Genomic DNA, 14894 nt, shown 5'->3' with positions numbered 1-14894 from the left:
GAATGTGGCGGTCATCTGCCCGACCTCATCTCGGCGCTGTCATCCGAAGCCCCCCCGACTCGCTCTTCAGCACCGGACGAGTAAAGACTGACTGCCGGGAGGACTAACCGGAGAGGCGGCTGAGGAGGAGGGTGTGCTGTGTGCGTACACCGGCAAAGAAGGCTGGAGCGTGGGCAAGGTTTGAAAATAAGGTACGCGTGTATGTCAAATCCGTTGCTGACTGTGCCTATATCCGTCCACCTATGGAAAATGACATCCTAAATAAGAGACTGCGTGTGCAGTTTTCGAAATAGTGACACATGAAACAGTCACTTTTCCCGAGCAATACCAAATAACTCAAATCGTATGTGTTAAAAAGGTAGGCTTGCATTGTTTTCTTACGCATTAGTCCACAGCTAAACTACTGCCACCACAGTACCGTAAATCCCTGAAATCTCTCGCCTAAATTTCTATCGCTCAATCAAATACATTTCGAGATTCCATCGCCTGTTTGCGATATGGAGACTTGGTGTGGCAGTTGTGTGAGTTTCTGGACCCGTCATTGCCTGGAATGTGTCTAAAAATGATCAACCTTGTTGTAGGTTCTGTTTGGAAAGTATGACACTTACTATAATATATCCAAATCAAAATCCGTATTTAAAATCAGGCAGTGACATTTCACTTCAATACCATGCGAAATATGCAAATAAAAACATCTAAATAGTTGTTTGACATTTCAAACAAATAACTATATTTAAACCAACCCTACTCTCGAAATAAAACATCCGCCTGAATTCCCTGGTCTTTGCTAAATTGCATGGCCCTGTGGGTGCACTGGGAAGTTTGTGTGCGCTGATGGACATCGCGCGGTGGCTGGTGATGGATGGACGCGTTTTGCAGCCTGCTGGAAATGAGAACAGAGTAAACGGATGAGCACTACATAATTAAAATGTGACAACAAACAAGCTTCAAATACAGCGACTGCATGCTCTGACATACGTTTAGAGCAAATCCATTTGAATTCAATCACTTTTTGACAGCATCCCTTTTGATTTAAACAAAACTTTCAATACATGTTTACCCATGGAAGCAGTGGTCAGACACTGACTTTCTGGTCCTGAATGCCAACAAGGAGATAAAGTGCTCAAAGTTGACACATTTTGCATAACCCACCATAGGAAATCCATGTCTTCACCAGAAAAGATAAAACGGATGAGTATGATACAAATTAAAACCTTAAAGTTATCAAACAATTGTATTATTTCTTAATTTTTTAGAACAAATATTACATGTTTAAACCTTTAAAAAAAAGGTGCAATATGCAGAAATCACTCAGCCATTTCCTGGTTGCTAGAATTCGAGTAGTTCCCCTAATTTTAATTTATGTGACAAAACAAGCAACGCATAGTGTAGAGAATGCTTGTACCAACTAAACCACTGTGAAATATATTGTCAATAACCAAAAATATTGTATTTTCAGCTGTTTGAAGCTGGTGTTTGAAGCATAGAAATAGCACACGTAAGAACATGTCTACTGCTTCTTAGACTTGTCTTGAATGAGACAGACAGGTATAACTCACATTTCTACACAACTTACATTTCTATGTGAATTTGATCAGGTTCGCCTAAAGAGTTACATATTGCAGCTTTAACGTCAATCATCTAAAAGCCTCTGACTTGTTTCAGGAAACTAGGTGTATGTCGCGCATTACTACTTCACAGGTGAGGCATTTGATCGTAAACATGTATTTTTATCAAAATGTGTTTGACAGAAATGCCTTCTGCAACATGTGAACTTTCATGTGCCTTAATAACAAACTTGTATGCCATCTGTTAATATGAAAACAATTGTTAAATTACGAGCCTAGTTGGTTTAGTCAAGGGAAAAGGCAGGAACCTTCCTTGCTAGCCATGATTGGCTGAAATAATGGATGGGCTGGACATGCCGAGAGAGGAGTTCGGATTGGTCTGCCATGTAGCACGCTTCTGTCTATAAGATGAGCTGCCCAGTACATGTAGGTAATAATTTCTAACGTGGCTTTAAAAAAAAACATATCACAAAGAACTGCAAAAGTGTTGATAATGCTCTCCATTTTCTGGAGGACCGAGTTTTGACATCAGTGGAATGCCCGGCGGAAGCAGAATATGACAGCTAAGGAGAAGGAGAAAATTCTGGTGTTTGATTGCAAATACACGGAGGGAGTTGAAAAGTCTGTTGTATAAATAAATCTGTCTTCGGATAGATTTTCAAACTAAGGGCAACCATGCCAGTAAGTCATTTTCATTTCCAGTAAAAGTGTAATGTTAGCTAGCTAGCTAGCTAGCGTTACTGTGTTGTAATATTATTCGTATCACAAGGCCATTTGCATTGCTAGTTATAGCCTATTGTTAGTGTTACGAGAATTATGTTCTCAATGTTCATAAACCAATTCAATTAAACTACTCAGTCTGCTAATCAGGATTTGTAAGATACTGATTGAAATGAAACAGACGGAGGCCCAGCTAAAACAGTCAATAAGGTTTATTCACGAGAGCGCTGTCTGTTGTACAAAACCATTCATTTTATACTGGCTTCTTACGCACATACTTCACACACAAACAAAACATTAGGTATCCTACGCACACATTGTCCTGCTACCCAGCCGATTAGGGGAGTCCGTGAGAAGCACTCTCTGTCCTCCCTCAAGTTAGGGAGACCCTGGGAAGTACTCTGGCCCCCAGCCAAGGTTGGCACCGAATCTTGTCAGACAGTCTGTTTTTAAGATACTATAATACAGATATATTGTTATACTCTAACTCTGACTAAAAACTACACTCACGGATATATAATTCTACTGACTAAAACCACACATTAGAATAATCTCATGATTCTAATCAATTTCATACAATCATTTGGTTTCAGGGTGGAATATTCTAATCATTCATATGAACATAGAAATCCCATTAACAGTTAGCTAGCTAACATTGAACCTGGTTGGTTAGCTACCTGCAGATTCATGCAGGGTAGTAACGTTATGAGTTGGGTTTATGGTTTAGCTAGCTAGCTACATGTCAAAACAAAAAGACTCCACTATGCAAGTAACCATTTCAATAGAATGTTTGATGTCACTGCGACAACTGTCGATAGACGTAGCTGGTAAATTCACTCTGACTTTCTACTCAGATTTCAGAGCACTCTCGTCTTAGTGTGCCAGAGCGCAGAATAATTGATGAATTTACCCAGCTCAACACCCATTGAATATGGCCGGTCTCAGTAAGCTTTGGCAAATAAAAGCATAATTAAATTGTTGCCAGCAGCACAGTTGACGTCACCAACGTTCTGGATAACATGAAAACAGCCTAACCAGCTCTGCTAGGGTGAGTAAAATGGTCAGAGTGAGCTGTTCTCTCATTTGTGTCTGGAAGTAGATAGCAAGCTAGCCAACGTCAGCCAGACAGCAGTAGTCAAGCACCCAAGCTGTTAGGTCAGAACGCTCAGATCAACCCTACATTTCGGCAAGAGCGTCCAGTGTGCGAAACACTCAATTTACAAAACGGCCAATCTGACGACACAGTTTACGAACACCCAGTGCACTCTGGCACTCCAGATTAAATTTACAAAACACACGTGTAGATTAAACCAGCCTTAAATTTTAATCTTTGGTTTTTTAGTACACAGCCTCACATGTGAATCCTTAAAGAGATGGGCGGGGCTAAGGTTTAAGAGGGTGTGAACGATGCTGAATGGGTGTAGACAAAGAAGAGCTCTCCAGTAGGTGTACCAAAACAAGGGCCATTTTCTCAAAATTGAGGCTACAAGTTAATCAATTTTCAAAGCAGAATTACTTTCCCATTGTTCCTCAACTGTAGTGTACATATAATTTTTTAGCTCGAGTCTGTACTTTTATCCAATATAAAAAAAAAAGTTTCATAATTTGCTACATAAGACCGAATCGAGCCGGATGGTCAAGGGGTCTGAATACTTTCCGAATGCACTGTATACTGAGAGTGTGACAATCAAATAAAACACATTGGAGAGCTTACAACTAGACAAAAAGGAAAATGTTCATTTGAGTACACAACACAGAAACAGACACATCATAGACAGAACCCCTTCCCCTCCTTATTGCAGGATTGTGACAACGATGCGATTTTGGAGGTATGGCAACCTGAGACTAGTCCAAAACATGACAACCACCCTGTATTCAAGAGCATGTTGTATCTCAACCGATGGTGGACACAACGCAACAACCTTAGATGATGTAAAATAGGGTCTGAGCTACAGCATTTGTGAACATGAAAAAAAGTTTAAGCGATTTTAGATCATTGATGTTAACAAACAAACAAAAAAGGACCATTTTGATTTTTTTTTAAATTCTCTAAATAATTATACAATATTTGAAAAACCCTGTTTGTAGGATTTTAAAATAGTATCAATCTCAACCATGTATCTTTTTCAGTGAGGAAGACATGGATGTCTCATGGTATGGTGCGGTATGCAAAATGGGCCAACTGAGCACCTTCATCTCTTGAATGTTTTGGCATTCAGGTCCAAAAAGTCACTTTCTGAGCACTAAGTATGGAAGGTTTCATTCAAATCGAAAGGGGTGCTGTCAAAAAGTTACTTATTTCAAATGGTTTTACCCATTCAATAGAGGCAGGCGTTTAACAAATCAACAGCCTAATCAACTTACTCAGGCCTAGGGCTGACTCCATTTAGTCGACTGGTCAATTGTTTGGTCAAGGCTGTTGGTCGACCGAGAATTTTTTAGTCTAGCAGTTGCAAAGAAATTCAAATGTAGGGCACGTCTTGATTGATGCCTGTCTCGGTGGACTATTCCATTGCGGAGGCCGTGGGGATGGCACACCAGTATTACCAGTAGTACATTTACTTTTAAAATCACATAATTTCTCATTTACAATGTTTGTTTGGTTAGCATAATCTCTGTTAATGCATTCAATATATTATTATTATTACAGTATTTTACATTTCTCATTGTCGGAGTGGACACTGTGTGCTCTGCAAACAACCTACAGTAGGCTACACTTATTTCATTCCATTTACGAGTTGTCAATTTATTCATTGTGTTTTATTAGGAGCCCTCTTGTCAATGTTGAATAAGGACGTGCACTTGATTATGCATAGAATTAGGCAACCTGGCCTGCGCTCATATATATATATATATATACACATTTAGGGATCTGATAGTATTTCTGAGTTACTTAATTAACCACCACGAATGAGTTGTGGAGCTTCTCAAATAATTTCTCTTCACATCAAAACAGCAAGTAAACAAAGTATGTTTTTACATCCACTAAGAATAACAACAGTTCCTCAATGTAGCCTATTTGAACAAATCTTTCCAGCTTTCTCCCCTTCGATAACCACGGTTTGAAGGGTGAAAAAAATGTAATGCTCTGATCAGGTGGAAACATCATAAAATAGGCCTGCCTGATTACCTGTTATCCCTTGCGCAGGAAACTTGGAGGGTCCAGAATATTTTATATAATGTTGCAAGTTTGTTAGCATCTGGGCTGGACCAAGTTAATACAATGTTTCAAGTTCCTTGCAAACAGGCCAAGCATAGCCGCTGCAATTATTTTATTTTTTTTGGCTTTATGTAGGCTAGTTGGCAATGGCATAGTTGGCAATGGCAATATAAGTTACTTTTAGATTTGTATAATTTATCATAAAATAAATTAAACTGTTCCATGAAAATGTGCATATGAAAATCATAACTGGCACGTAGACTGGTAGAAATGGCAAGATAAATTGGCACTCCAAATGGAAAAGGTTGCTGACCCCTGGTGTAGTCTAAAACGGACAACTTCGGGAGTGTAATGGCAAAATCTGTGAAGGCCAGCAGCAGTGGGAGGTGGTGGTTTGGGACAAGTTTTTGTTCTTCTGGTTAGGCTATCTCTGGCTCCCTCGAGTAATGGGTGTGTCTTAATAATTTAATCAGTGTGCTTAAAGCATCAGACAAGCTCAGTAGCTTACATATAGCTGATTTCATTAAAACACATACGGTGTGTCTACAGTATATGGAAAAATATACGTTTAAGAATATCGACCAGTCGATTGGTCGAAAGACTCTTGGTCAACCAAGATTATTATTATTTTTAAATAATAGGGGACAGCCCTGCTTAGGCCTAATCATAAATGAATGTCTATGAGCCTATACACACCTAAAGGCAATGGCGTCTCCAGTGCCCATCATCAACTAGCAATATTTCTAGTTGATTATGGGCACTGGTTAACTATTGGATCAGTCAGGAAGTATATCAGATTGGTCATTTATTTTTATCAACTTTTATATATTTCAGGGGAACCCAATTGTGACCAGTGTCTCATTTACAAATGGTGCCCTGAAGACAAAAAACATTCCATCAATACAATACTTTAGGTATTGCCTATATAATAATGCTTTACATAACTTGTTATAAGCATACATTATATGGCTTATAATAGGCTGTAAATTCAGGATCATTATGAGATAAAACTTATGATCGTCATACATGCTAAAGACAAGTCGTACAATGCTTTATAACTGCATTATAGCCTACCTGCAGCATTTAAGTCAAGTATTACCATCAGATTTAAGCAGCTATTAAGTGAATCAGAGGTTCTATTTTATAGCCAATCCAATAGGTCTTAATTACTACATGCTTGGACCAGGGGAGGCCTGGCCTGACTTCCTCCTGTCAGTCACACTGTTCCTTCCCTCTTTACCCAGACAAACAAAATGGCACTGGGAGGAGAGGTGGAAGGATGGCAACCTGGATGGATGAGATGGGATAGGATGGAAGAGAATGGGAGACGGAAAGGAGAGCCCTGGTTGAGTAAGTATATGGTTGAGCAAAGAAAGGGAATGAAAAACAGATGAAGAGATTAATGATGAGGTGTAGAAAGGATAGGACCGAACAAGAGTGGGTCTGTTTTGGCTTTGCTTCTACACAAATAAACTCACGCATAACCCATCTCCACATCTATTCTGTCAACAGAGCTCTTCACCTCCGGCTAAGGACTGAGGAGGAGGCTGTCCTGTGACGGTTTGTTATGGTAACCTCTTCACTTTGAGTACTATGACGACTCCCACACACAGCTAAGAGCCAGGGGCAGCATGGTCAAACAGCCGTCGACAACGAGTCTACTGTAGCATCATCAACAACACAGAAGGATGCTTTTGGATTGCATGTAGGATTAAAGACAGTTAACAACACGAGACAGAAGACCGTTTATAAAAAGCTTGAACCCTACCTCCCAGCGGTCTAAGGCTACAGACCCAGGTTCGATCCCGAGCTGTATCACAACCGGGAGTGATCTGGAGTCCCATAGGGGCGGCGCACAATTGGCCCAACATCGTCCGGGTTAGGGGAGCGTTTGGCCGGGGGGCTTAACATGACTCATCGCGCACTAGCGACTTCTTGTGACGGGCCAGGCGCCGGCAGGCTGACCTCGGTCGTCAGTTGAACGACGTTTCCTCCTCCGACACATTGGTGCGGCTGGCTTCCGGGTTAAGCGGGCAAGTGTTAAGAGGCGCTATTTGGAGGGTCATGTTTCAGAGGACACATATGACTCGACCTTTGCCTCCCGTGCCCGTTGGGGAGTTGCAGTGATGAGACAAGATCGAAATGGGGAGAAAAAGAAAATAAACATTGTTACTCTGTGTGTGTGCACGCGTAGATAGGCCAGGAGAACTGAGTTAGAGCAGTAAATATCTTGCAGTTAATAGGATTAGAGTTCCAGGAAGCAGTGGGCACGTGGCCAGAGAGGACAACCTACCAACCGTTCCCTGCCTCACTTCCCTTTACCCTCGGAGCACTGAGGTACTGGAAAGCAGACTACACTGCCATACACACTAAATAACAACAACCAGACAAACCGTGTATGGTCACACACACACACACACACACACACACACATGAAACCGATACATAAAACAAATAACTGCACACTGACAGCATACAGTAAGTGATAAAATGGAGAGTCTAACCAAAAGGACCACGAATGAGTTGTGGTCCTCAAATGACACCATACTACGTCAATACTGAATAAATGGTCACGTTTGATGTGCTCAAATGCCAACAGAGGACCTAAGTTGCATACCAAATGGAACCCTATACAGGGCACTACATTTGATCAGGGCCCTATGGAGCCCTAGTGCACTATAAAAGAAATAGGTTGCCATTTGGGACGCAAATCATAGTCTGATGCCTTGCATTCAACTGCGGGCAATTCCATTGGTCTGCCTAAACTCTCTAGCTGTGTCCCACTGAGACTTCTTCCTTCCTATTTACTCTCTCACTGGCAAAAATGCTTTCCAAACAAACAACCATCTCTCTTCCTATCTAAGCAGTCAGTCCCTAGAGTTCCCTTCCTTCCTTCCTCGTCATACACATCAAGAGCAAAGTCTCCGTCTTAGTTCTCTCCGTCCTGCTTTCCGTCCATCCATCCATCCATCGTTCTCCAACGCTCTGTGCTTGTGCAACTTTTGATGGATTTCGTCTTTGATAGTCAATTGTATTAATGAGACATGACGTGGCCTATTTCCTTCCTAGTGGCAAGGGCACATTTCAGTCAGGAAATGTTAAAAAAATAAAAAATAAACAACACTCATTGTGAGTGTACGAACAGTAAACCGCTTGGACTGGAAGAAGTGAATGACATTTTACATAATAACACACTGTATATCATATTATTCAAATATTGTAGTACATGGAATCCTAAATGGATCCTTCTAGATTCTCTCAGCAACAGGCATTAGACAGCCGTGGTCAACAACTGTGGATTCAAGGGGGCTTAAATTCAGACTAAGTGTCCCTGACACATTATCTAAGGAACACGACCGGTGACCTGACACACTGACCAATGACACTTTGAGAGGGTCTTGGCTGAGCAGGGGTTAACAAGGGGTCTTTGTGACAGACAAGTATCCTGCTCAGCCAATGGGGACTGAGCTGTGTCCTTCCCAGAGCCAATGAAAAAGGCCTGCTGCGCTCCTTCCTCTGCCCCGCTGCTTCTTTCCTCCAGCACTACAGTAAACGGGCTTAACCTTTGTCTCTCAGTGACGAAGAGATTAGACGCCCATACGGTTCCCCTGCTGGAGGAAGGCTATGGCAATCTGCTTCTTCACACAAGGAAGACTTTTGTGCAGTGCTTTGTGGGGTACTTTTCCTCTCCTCTGCTGTACATTCTGCACATCTCTCACGTCTCCCTCTGACCCTCCCTCTCCAGCCGAGTGTTAACTGGGCTGTCGTCCATCGGCAGCCCAAAGGAACAAATTTAATTTGAAAGTGAAAATTGTCCAGGAGCCAAAAGGAGGAGATTCCAATAGCTTTTAGAGGTATGATCCACGAGAGAGAGGGAGAGCGAGAAAGAGAGAAAAATGTGCCTGCATGCAGCAGGTGCAGGATAAGAGTTTCACAACACAACAGGCAGACAGGCAGCCTTATGGGAAGCAGTCCCAGAGTCAAAGTCAGCCAACTTAAAAAAGGGCACCGTTTCAACACCCCAGACCCCCACTCCTTCTGTGACCCTGTGCTAGTGACCCCTAATCACGAGCTGGTGGGTAAGGGGTAGCGTGACATCACCCTGTCTGAGGGTTTGTTCCACTGACATCATCGTCCGGAGGCAGAGGGGAGAACAGGCTGTCCAGGCCTTTCAGTACCTCTCTCAGCAACAGAGGCCCCTTTCAACAGCCGGCCCGGCCAACCTCAGTCCAGTCCAGTCCTGCCAGCGCAGAGCCTCTGACAGCCTCAGCTCCCAGTCTTCTCTGGGGAATTTATACCAATAGGTATTCACACAGCCATCAACAGGAATCAACCAGACCCTCCAGTATAACCTTAATCCTTTACACTAGTGGGAATTGTCCTATATGGATAATGCTACATTTAAAATGTTTCTTACAGAAGAATTATGCAATGCATAGGCATGGTAGCTATTGAAAGGCAACAGTTTGGAGAATATGGGAAAATGAATTAGTCCAAAGTTTGATGACAACAGTTCACCTGACACAATACTGAATCCAAACATGATGTTATGAAAACGTGGGGAAGGTGCAACATAAGACAACAAAAAAATGACAAGGGTTTGTGTGACATCGTCTGATGGCCCATGTCTAGACTTTACAGTTCATGCAGCTTTAGTATTCTGATCATAGAGTTCTGATCATGCAGCTTTAGTATTCTGATCATAGAGTTCTGATCATGCAGCTTTAGTATTCTGATCATAGAGTTCTGAACTCGTCCTGCGTCTACCATTTGTGCTCATTCATATAAATAAATATATAAATAAAAAGTATGCATTCTACAAACTGTGGAATTGGCAAAATATGATCACACAGCAACAACTGATGCCAGTAGCTAACTACTGTAGCTAACAAGCCAGCAAACCTCTGTAGATAGCCAGCAAGCAACACAAAAAAATATTGCAAACAGGTTAGAAAAACTCTAGCCAAACAAAAAAAACTAAAAATGATTATAAATATTACGCTAGGAACGCATTTCCTCCAACATTATAATGAAAAGGTGCCTCTCTGGTTTTCTGGAGACTTGTGGGAGGAGTGCTGATGACGTCGCCCACTGTATGCACTTTTCGGTAGCCTGATTGTGTCCAGATTGAGAAGAGATCCACATACGATGCATCCCTGACCACGTCCCTGAAGTGGTCCGTCTAGACCAGTCTTTTCAATGTGATCTTGTAAGTATCAAAATGTAGAGACAATCTCCAAAAGTGTGGAGTGTTCCTAATTCATTTAAATGCACTTGTAGGACTCAAAGAGTTCTCAACTATAAAGGTGCTTTTATTAGCTCTCCTAGATGAGCCGTTGAGGAACTAGAGCAAGCACACTTGTAGTTTTGTTTGTTTGTTTGGAACCCAACCCTGCATCCATCCCCGCCGTCACACAATGTTGTTTACGCAATCCAAAAACGCCCCATTTTAGATCGCAATCTGGGTAAGGTGGGCATCATTTGAAAGCTTGTTCTATTGCTAACATGACTAGCTAAATTATAAAATACGATCTTACAGTGTTATGCATTCACAGGGCAATTCAGAGAATCCGAATTATCCGAGTGCATAGAAAGGAGTCGTGTGCATTCAGGTACGTGTGCCGCAACGAAAAAAATGTGAAGCGCCTTACGTGTACGTGTGTTCGGCTTGCTTGTATGACATCAAAGCGGTATTTATTATAATCCTCAATGTCACATCTTTCAAAATTCATAGTCTTCTTAATTTACTGCATTTCCCCTCACTCGGACTGCCACAAATGTGCAAAAGTTGCCCAAGTAGCGGGAGGGAAGAGGCAATGTCTTGTCACGTGCAGTGCTCAAGTTCAAAACGTCCGTCAGCCAGACCCATACAGCGCTGTGATGCACAGAACCTGAGCTCTGACGTCATTTATAGCATGTTACTGTATAGTCTCTGCGTTCCAATTTAGGCACTTATCAGTGCTAAAATATGTAATTTTCAACCCATATATGGGTACAAGTATAAAGGGACTCACCTGGTCTTCTACAACTACAATAGTCTGAGAACCACAGAGAGCAGTGTACTATTTTTCCTATGACCTAGGGAAATTGTGCTGAGACATGTTTACATCTACTGGTATGTCATTAATTGAACAGTACCAATACAAAAGCTGAAATACATATTTTTTATGCAGCAGCAAGAGGTCCAGAGGTCAACGTTTTAGTGTGAATTTACTGGCCAGTGAAAAAGGACATGGATGTTAAAAGCCACATACTTCGGCTGGTTGACGCCCAACTGAGAGCCAAAAAGGGAATCAAATTCAAAGCATCTGAAGTTAACACCCACAATGTACACTCCAATTAAATAATTTGGCAAGTTTAGCATCTTCCCGCTTAGCCTACTTATTTTAGTCTATCCTCACGACTGAAGACCTGAGCGATGAGCTTCTTTTTTTTGTACTATGCCTGTGTAATTTACTACAAACACAAAAGGTTTGGACACACCTACTCATTCAAAGGTTTTTCTTTATTTTTACTATTTTCTACATTGTAGAATAATAGTGAAGACATCAAAATTATGAAATAACACACATGGAATCATGTAGAAACCAAAAGTGTTAAACACAGCAAAATATACACTGCTCAAAAAAATAAAGGGAACACTAAAATAACACATCCTAGATCTGAATGAATGAAATATTCTTATTAAATATTTTTTTCTTTACATAGTTGAATGTGCTGACAACAAAATCACACAAAAATTGTCAATGGAAATCAAATTGATCAACCCATGGAGGTCTGGATTTGGAGTCACAATCAAAATTAAAGTGGAAAACCACACTACAGGCTGATCGAACTTTGATGTAATGTCCTTAAAACAAGTCAAAATGAGGCTCAGTAGTGTGTGTGGCCTCCACGTGCCTGTATGAACTCCCTACAACGCCTGGGCATGCTCCTGATGAGGTGGCGGATGGTCTCCTGAGGGATCCTCCCAGACCTGGACTAAAGCATCCGCCAACTCCTGGACAGTCTGTGGAGTTGGTGGATGGAGTGAGACATGATGTCCCAGATGTGCTCAATTGGATTCAGGTCTGGGGAACGGGTGGGCCAGTCCATAGCATCAATGCCTTCCTCTTGCAGGAACTGCTGACACACTCCAGCCACATGAGGTCTAGCATTGTCTTGCATTAGGAGGAACCCAGGGCCAACTGCACCAGCAAATGTTCTCACAAGGGGTCTGAGGATCTCATCTCGGTACCTAATGGCAGTCAGGCTACCTCTGGCGAGCACATGGAGGGCTGTGCGGCCCCCCAAAGAAATGCCACCCCACACCATGACTGACCCACCGCCAAACAGGTCATGCTGGAGGATGTTGCAGGCAGCAGAACGTTCTCCACGGCGTCTCCAGACTGTCACATGTGCTCAGTGTGAACCTGGTTTCATCTGTGAAGAGCACAGGGCGCCAGTGGGGAATTTGCCAATCTTGGTGTTCTCTGGCAAATGCCAAACCTCCTGCACGGTGTTGGGCTGTAAGCACAACCCCCACCTGTGGATGTCGGGCCCTCATACCACCCTCATGGAGTCTGTTCCTGACCGTTTGAGCAGACACATGCACATTTGTGTCCTGCTGGAGGTCATTTTGCAGGGCTCTGGCAGTGCACCTCCTGCTTCTCCTTGCAAAGGCTGGAGGTAGCGGTCCTGCTGCTGGGTTGTTGCCCTCCTACGGCCTCCTCCACGTCTCCTGATGTACTGGCCTGTCTCCTGGTAGCGCCTCCATGCTCTGGACACTACACTGACAGACACAGCAAACCTTCTTTCCACAGCTCGCATTGATGTTCCATCCTGGATGAGCTGCACTACCTGAGCCAGTTGTGTGGGTTGTAGACTCAGTCTCATGCTACCACTAGAGTGAAAGCACTGCCAGGATTCAAAAGTGACCAAAACATCAGCCAGGAAGCATAGGAACTGAGAAGTGGTCTGTGGTCACCACCTGCAGAACCACTCCTTTATTGGGGGTGTCTTGCTAATTGCCTATAATTTCCACCTGTTGTCTATTCCATTTGCACAACAGCATGTGAAATGTATTGTCAATCAATGTTGCTTCCTAAGTGGACAGTTTGATTTCACAGAAGTGTGATTGACTTGGAGTTACATTGTGTCGTTTAAGTGTTCCCTTTATTTTTTTGAGCAGTGTATTTTCCGGATCGACTGACCTTCATGTCTTAAATCCACAGTAAAACAAGTCATATAACGACATAACCTGAAAGGCCGCTCAGCAAGGAAGAAGCCACTGCTCCAAAACCGGCATAAAAAAAGCCAGACCACGGTTTGCAACTGCACATGGGGACAAAGATCGTACTTTTTGGGAAAACGTCCTCTGGTCTGATGAAACAAAAATAGAACTGTTTGGCCATAATGACCATCGTTATGTTTGGAGGAAAAAGGGGGAGGCGTGCAAGCCCGAAGAACACCATCACAACCGTGAAGCACGGGGGTGGCAGCATCATGTTGTGGGGGTGCTTTGCTGCAGGAGAGACTGGTGCACTTCACAAAATAGATGGCATCATGAGGTAAGAAAATATATTGTGGATATATTGAAGCAACTTCAAGACATCAGTCAGGAAGATAAAGCTTGTTCGCAAATGGGTCTTCCAAATGGACAATGACCCCATACTTCCAAAGTTATGGCAAAATGGCCTAAGGGCAACAAAGTCAAGATATTGGAGTGGCCATGACAAAGCCCTGACCTCAACCCTGTAGAAGGTTTTGTGGGCAGAACTTAGTGTGTGTGCGCAAGGAAGCCTACAATCCTGACTCAGTTACACCAGCTCTGTCAGGAGGAATGGGCCAAAATTCACCCAACTTATTGTGGGAAGCTTGTGGAAGGCTACCTGAAATGTTTGACCCAAGTTAAACAATTTAAAGGCAATGCTACTACGTGCTAATTGAGTGCATGTAAACTTCTGACCCACTGGGAATGTGATGAAAGAAATAAAAGCTGAAATAAATCATTCTCTACTATTATTCTGACATTTCACATTAAGTGGTGATCCAAACTGACCTAAGACTGGGATTTTTTACTAGACTTAAATGTCAGGAATTGTGGAAAAACTGAGTTTAAATGTATTTGGCTAAGGTGTATGTAAACTTCCGACTTCAACTGTATGTATGTATGTATGTTAAGCTAAATATTAAAGAGCCCTAGATTTTGGCCACTTGGGGCTCAGTGACTGGTAGGGTCAAATCAAATCAAATTTTATTTGTCACATACACATGGTTAGCAGATGTTAATGCGAGTGTAGCGAAATGCTTGTTCTTCTAGTTCCGACAGTGCAGTAATAACCCTCAAGTAATCTAACTAACAATTCCAAAACTACTGTCTTATACACAGTGTAAGGGGATAAAGAATATGTACATAAGGATATATGAATGAGTGATGGTACAGAGCAGCATAGGCAAGATACAGT

General features: G+C 42.3%; 1 protein-coding gene and 1 long non-coding RNA gene across 5 annotated transcripts in view; one reads left to right on the top strand and one right to left on the bottom strand.

Moving 5' to 3' along the window:
* Positions 1-14894, bottom strand: part of LOC112263397 (rhotekin) — a 139738-nt gene that overhangs the window by 64332 nt on the left and 60512 nt on the right. The gene's annotated exons all lie outside the window — the stretch shown is intronic.
* On the top strand, positions 97-7308 carry LOC112263398. Its single transcript, XR_002955491.2, has 3 exons — positions 97-191; positions 6693-6798; positions 6961-7308. It is a non-coding gene; the product is annotated as an uncharacterized LOC112263398 (long non-coding RNA).

The sequence above is a fragment of the Oncorhynchus tshawytscha genome, linkage group LG12 (assembly GCF_018296145.1).
Source record: "Oncorhynchus tshawytscha isolate Ot180627B linkage group LG12, Otsh_v2.0, whole genome shotgun sequence".
Taxonomy (NCBI): Eukaryota; Metazoa; Chordata; class Actinopteri; order Salmoniformes; family Salmonidae; genus Oncorhynchus; species Oncorhynchus tshawytscha.
Note: the sequence above shows the minus strand (reverse complement) of the source record. Positions and strands in the feature narration are given on the sequence as shown.